Source organism: Anomaloglossus baeobatrachus, chromosome 3 (assembly GCF_048569485.1).
Source record: "Anomaloglossus baeobatrachus isolate aAnoBae1 chromosome 3, aAnoBae1.hap1, whole genome shotgun sequence".
Classification (NCBI taxonomy): domain Eukaryota; kingdom Metazoa; phylum Chordata; class Amphibia; order Anura; family Aromobatidae; genus Anomaloglossus; species Anomaloglossus baeobatrachus.
Genome location: NC_134355.1, coordinates 460,246,053 through 460,252,847, shown reverse-complemented (window position 1 = coordinate 460,252,847; position 6,795 = coordinate 460,246,053). Strand labels below are relative to the sequence as shown.

The 6,795-nt window shown below is 41.9% G+C and overlaps 1 protein-coding gene across 1 annotated transcript in view; it reads left to right on the top strand.

The window, feature by feature from the left end:
• The first annotated feature begins 1,217 nt into the window (after window positions 1–1,217).
• Window positions 1,218–6,795, top strand: part of LOC142295422 (uncharacterized) — a 51,351-nt gene continuing 45,773 nt past the window's right edge. The window contains exon 1 of the mRNA XM_075338524.1: window positions 1,218–1,403. The gene's annotated coding sequence lies outside the window, so the exon portion shown is untranslated. The remainder of the gene's footprint in view (window positions 1,404–6,795) is intronic.

The window sequence follows — 6,795 nt, the reverse complement described above, 5'->3', positions numbered from 1 at the left end:
CACGATATAGACCCCCCCGCCGGCGGCTGTGATTGGTTGCAGGGAGACAGCTGTCACTCAGCGTGGGGACGTGTCTGACTGCAACCAATTATGGGCGCCGGTGGGTGGGGAAAGCATGGAATAACTAATTGAATAATGAAGCAGCAGCCATTTTCAAAATAGGAAATGTCGCTAGAGATTTGTGACAGCCGTGCAACGAGACGCCCGTGATTGGTGAGTCGGAAAGAGAGAGGGATTGTGCTGGGGACGCAGGACACATGCAGATACGAAAGGTGCACACATATTTACTGTGAAAAGCCACGCTTTTGGTGCTCGAACCGTTCTCGAACGTAACTCGAACTGCCGAACTTTTACCAAATAGTTCGAGTTCGAACGACTCAAACACCCCCCAAAATCACTCGAACATGAAATTGGCGAACCTCTAACATCGCTCATCTCTAGTCGGCAGTCATGCCCCATCAACAGAAAAAAGCTTATGACAATTTGATGCTCTGATCTGTTAGCGTGACGTCAGCAGAAGCTGCTGAATCACGAACAGAAATTGGCACTAGGCATAACAGGCAGATGGTTAGTAATGACCTGCCTGTTAGTTCTTAGGCACATAGCATATACAAAAATTAGTCCTAGCTAAACCCTTTAACTATTCTGATCACACCACCCTACTGACATTATGATTCCGATTTATTGCTTCCTAATGTGATTATTTTGTTGCTCTTGCATTGTAACATACTGCTTGTTCCTTAGTAAACCTTTTGTAGATTTATTCAGATCTAAAGTCTATTTTTCATTAGTTTATTGAAGAGAAATAGCCTCCAAAGTGAATTGATCTGTTACAAATATGAGTGAATACAGCAGTACAGTAGATGAAGGCATATCAGAGGATTTAATAAGTAAACTCAGTGCTTAGTGTTCTTACTGTATAAATGTAAAAAAAATATCCTAGTTTTCTGTAGGATCTCAGTTTAGCATAGCCTTCCAAGAAACCCCACCTGCCCTGCCCCTTCTATGGTCAGAAGTATGGATTTGCTTAAATACTCATCATTTCTAGGAGGAGTGAAGGAGCCAGAGTAAATCCTTCTCCCAGACTGTGTTAAAATGAACTTTTGCTCACGTCCAGGACTGATCTCCAAACAAACACTATTTTGTCCCATGTATTAATAGCTTAATCACTGGGAAATCCCATTCCACAGACAGGCAAGCAGCGAGGAGGAGGGCAGTAGCCACCAACCAGCAAAACTGCTATGACTCCTGGAAAAACTGAAGAAATGTTTTAACCCATTGAGGCATTGACACATCCCCCTCTGCTGATTCATTGATCTACAAGCTGTATATAGGAGGGAACCAAAGCCTTCCTCAGTCTTACAGCCGCAACTCTGAGAGCTACTGGATAGCCAGCAACAAGGGTAGGTGACATCTGGATTCTATTATGTTCTCATATTCTTACAATATTTCTGCAATTTTCTTTCTTTCCTGAAAATAACTTCTTACTTCTGGAACCATTTGGATTATTCCTAGACAGATTAATGATATTTGTGTGAAAAGCTTTAAAGAAAATATTAGAAATGTGTAGTATTTTCTGATCTGATCTCCCTATTCCTTATTAGTTTACTGACCTTTTGTTAAGTACAGGTTGGGTGGTCTAAGGAGTTAACAAGTCCAAGCCCAAATATAAAGAAATCTTCAGCCAGACAGTATACATTCTTTTCCCCTAAAATTGCATTGCCTTTCTACAGAGCCTTTTTTCTCAGGAAGGTGCTAATAATACAGATTTTGCATGTCCCTCTATGACTTCCAAGTTTTTACTTGGTGACTGCTCCCTTCAGTCTGGAGCATGAGTGCACACTTGGATTCGCTTAGGACATATTTTTAAACCTAAAAATCTGGACAGTCATTTCTCAAGTACACCAATAGATTAATGTAGAATGAATCCAGATCGGCACAGATTCTAATGAAACATTTCCAATGCGATGTATACACAAGCCAATTCCTAGTAATCCACATGTACTGGGGAACTGCACAGATTTTAGACCTAGAAGAGTTGACTTGGACACTTTCCATCTCAAATGATGTTACTTTTTGGATACAAATACAATGATTCAGTGCACGTAAAATACAATATTGGGACCACATGAATAAGTTTGTCAGGACATCCTTCTACAAGCATGAGACAATCTTTTGGCTGAGCTCAAAGTGTTTCCAAGACAAAATGCAGCCTGTGTATTTGTATTTAGAGATTTATTGAAATACGGACATTGTGGAAAGAAGGAATTTGTGCAGAACATTACTCCCTGTAAAGGAGCTACATGAAAGTGATCACGTTAGATGGAGCTCTTCCAAAAAACATATAACATTAATGATCCAAATTAGAGCCTCCCAGGGTCCATCACAATGTACATTAACTTGTTTTACTATTTCATTTTATGTTTATAGTTTCATGCATGATTGCTTGTTTAATTTCCAAAGAATTTCCTTCCTCGTTTGATTTAAAGGGACCCGTTGATTGGGAAAAAAACTAAAGGCCCTGTCAAACACAACGAGATTGCAGCAGCGATCTCGTTATGTGTGACACCTACCAGCGATCAGGCCCCTGCTGTGAGATCGCTAGTCGTTGCTGAATGGTTGGGACCATTTTCTTCAAAGACGATGTCCTGCTGGGCAGGACGCATCGCTGTGTTTCACACCCACCAATGACCTTCTAACATGGTCCTAATGCCCGCCGAGATCGTTATACAGGTCGGTGATCGTTACTGATTCGTTGTTAAGGTCTGACTGTGTGACATCTCACCAGCGACCTCCCAGCGACTTACTAGCGATCCTTATCAGATCTCATAGTTTTTGGGATCACTGGTAAGTCGTTAAATGTGACGGGGGCTTAATTCTACTCTCTTGACACTCAGGTAGACAATGGTAGGTAGACTAACTATGTTAGTTATGTACCTTAAAGGGAACCTGCCGATCTACAGGTAGCATGTATCAGATATGCATGTATCATTTCAGCCATGTATGTTTGACTCTGAAATGCTACAGTGTTTCAGAGGAAAACATACTTTAAAGACTTCCGGGGACCCCCCACCTGGTCCCCTTGAATGATGGGTCTCTTCCTGTGTGTGTATATAGGAAACACCAGGCAGTCATTGGCAGTGGATGGGGAGAACCCACCGGGAATCCCCCGCATTTCTGATTAGTGTCCCGTTCCTCTTGGTCTCTGGCAGATTTTACAGGTTTTGTTTTTTTTAAACTCCTCAGTGTTTCCGAATAAAACATACACACATGAAATCAAACAGTCATCATCAGGTTCCCTTTAATTTTTGTCTAATATTTAAAGAATCAGCCTCATCTTGTATATATCTGTATGTAATGTCATCCTACCCAGATATTTCACATTATAAAATTTAAGTTTATCAATTAACATTTATTAAAGGAAATCTGTCAGCAGGTAGCAAACACCTGACCTCATCCACCTCATATGACTGGACCATGTATAACAAGCTTTTCTCCCCTCCATTCACCTTTTGTGCCTCCCCTATTTACTCATAGACTGTAAGCTTACGAGCAAGGCCCTCACTCCTCCTGGGATCTTAATTTTGTTATTTTGTATTGTCTCATATTGTCTGTACATGTCCCCTCTGAATTGTAAAGCGCTGCGGAATATGTTGGCGCTATAGAAATAAAACTTATTATTATTATTATCTGACAGCAAGATAATATAGGCAAGGAGATTCTGAATCCAATAGTGTATCACATAGATTACTGGGTGCAGCCGTTCTCACACAATCAAGGAATTGAGTTTAAGCATGTAGCTGAGCTAGGATAGCTGTCTGGCCCACACCAAACTCTCTATATAGATTGTGCTTTGACTGTGAAGAGTCAGTCAGGGGAGACAGGCGTTTCATACTGCTCTGCATGTGTGTTTCTAGTCCTGTAATGTTAATCACAGGGTAATAAAGCCATTAGTTAAACTAAACAATCGCACACACACAGAAAAGAGAGTCATAGTTGCTTTTTATTTTGTTTTTAACCCCTACATAATGCTGCTCTCAGCTTACATAGGAAAAACCTGCTGACCGATTCCCTTTAAGTCGATGTCTGGATGCAGGCATGGACACACCCATCAAAGGGCCACTGTGCAAGACAAGTATCTAGACTTTGTCTTTCTTCCAATTCAGCAGTTATCATAAGCTTTGATATTTGCTAACGTTTAGTTGACAGCCGACTCTGTTATCTATTGGTCCTCAGTATTCTGCTCAGGTTGCAGTTTATCTGCCTTTGGGCTATGCATTATGACCCTCTGCTGCTTAGTATCATATATTTGTGTAGTTTGTCTAGAAATGTTGTGATATTTTAGATCTTATTGACGTTAATTGGACAAAATCATTTGTAAAAGTGCAATTTCTTCTGTGGTTTCTATATGTGATACAGTAGGAAAGAACTCTGGACATTTTCTCCTATTTTATTTCTTAAACCAATGTATTCCTGGCATTCCATTTTCTTCCAGCCATTTGGGATTTCTGTGTTTTTGATGGCAAGAAAAGTGTTGTCTGCAGCACTATACTTGCCATACAAATCAGAAGAACCCTAAGGCTGCATAGTCGTTTGTGGAAAATCTGCTGCATTTATGGTGCCAGCAAAGTGCATGAGATTTTAAGAAATCTTTAGCATATGGTGTGAAATATATCCCCAGCATAAACTGACAGGAGGGGCAGGCTTGAGATCCACAGCATGTCCATTTATGTTGTGGATACAGGTGTGATTTTCTCTTGATGCCATGCAAATGGTGAAATATGCGGCTGCCCCACTTCTTTTCGTTAAGATATCCAAAATGGTATATACTGCTGCAGAAATAACTACCGGACCTCCGCAGATCCACAGCAGACTTGTTCTGTGGGAATTTAGCCTAGTATAAATAAGAGTGCCTGTGTATGTCATGTTTTAGGCTGCTTTCACACTTGCGTTGTTTTGCATCAGTCACAATCCGTCGTCTTGAGGAATTATGGTATCCTTCAAAATATTTTGCAGGAATCTGTTTTTTCCCCATTGACTTCTATTAGCGACGGATTGTGACTGATGCCCCTGCATTGCATCTGCCGCGTGACGAATCAGTCGTTTACTGACTGACCGTCTGACGGGAGCAACGCTGAATGTAACGTTTTTTGTTTGTTGCGGATCGTTTTTATACTGTGAGCTTGCAACAATAAAAAAACATGATCTACTGTGAATTCAGTTCCAGCGGCTGGAACAATCAGCTGATCGGACGGCGGCCGCCTTTTGTGAATGATCAGCTGATCGCCCAGGGGGCGCATTTGTGAACAATACTCATTCACAAAAGCCGGCCGATCAACTGATTGTTCACAAAAGCTGGCCGCCAGTAAAACAGTAAAAAAAACCCCCAACTGATCGTTTTTATGCAGCATCAGTCACATCAGTTGTGCCACTATCTGCAACGCATCCGTTGCATCAGTCACATAACTGATTGTGACGAATGCAAAACAATGCAAGTGGGAAAGCAGCCTTAGGGTTCATGTGCACGGAGCCTATATAGTAGTAGCACACGGATTACGGATTATAGGTCTGTGTTATGGATCTATGAGCAAATGTATGTTGCCGTGTGATGCCTCTGGGAGGCTCAGCATTGTCCCGTCCACCCAGTCATACCTTCCTAATTTTAAAATCAGGGACAATGACATATTACGGCAGGTATCCAGTAATTATACCAATAGTGAATTCCCTTAGTATAATTAATTTATTATCACTCACCCACTACTACACCCCTTTCAATGCCCCCATTCTGCATGATACCCCCACAGTGAATTTACCCCACAGTTTCCACTCACACATATTATGACACCACAGAGCCTCCAACAGAGTATGATGCTACCACCATTACCCTAACACAATATAATTCCTGCCTTAACATGATGCCCCTAAAGTGCCCCCAACTAAGTAGGATAGCCCCAGAGCTACCATATGCATAGCATATAGGGCACACAGGCAACATTCCCCACATCCCACACACACAGTATGAGGGCCTCCACACACAATTTAATGCCCCAACAGATCCCACAGTTATTGTAAGGGCCCCCACACAGTAAAATGTCACTCACAGCCCCCACAAAGTATGAGGGCTCCACATAATGGTGTGTCCCGACAGCCCCAACATGCCGTTTGAGGGACCCTACACACAATATTATGTCAACCACAGACCCCACAGGCATTGAGAGGGTCCTCACCCACACTATGTCACCCACAGCCCCCCTACAAAATACAAGGACCCCACAGCACCACACACAATATGATGTTCCCTTTAGCCCCAAAGTGCAGTTTGATGCCATACACACAGTATTAAAGCCCCCACACACAATACAATGGCCCCCTTAGCCCTCCACTCAGTATAAGGGCCCTCAGTGCCCAAACACAGTATGGGAACTCCCACAAACAAATTTATAGTATTCAAGGTCCTCATACATGGTCTACCACTATAAGCGGTATGCTCTGGTTGTGATGACATTTACTTATATTGTTGAAGTGTATATCATTGGGCATGTTTATCTACTAAGCTGAGTACTTTGATCACACATGCAGTCACGCTCCCCATAGTCAGATCTCTGCATAGCAATTCTAATATATAGTGGTGTAGCGGTTTTCATTCTGGAAGGATTAATCCACACAGTGTCATGGCCTTTCCGTGCTTCTGTTATCTTCTCTTATCTCAGCAGAATTCTGGGAATGTGAGTCTTTCCATATCCCTCTGCAGTTTACAATTTATGTGTAAGTACAGTATATCAATTTCCATCTCCT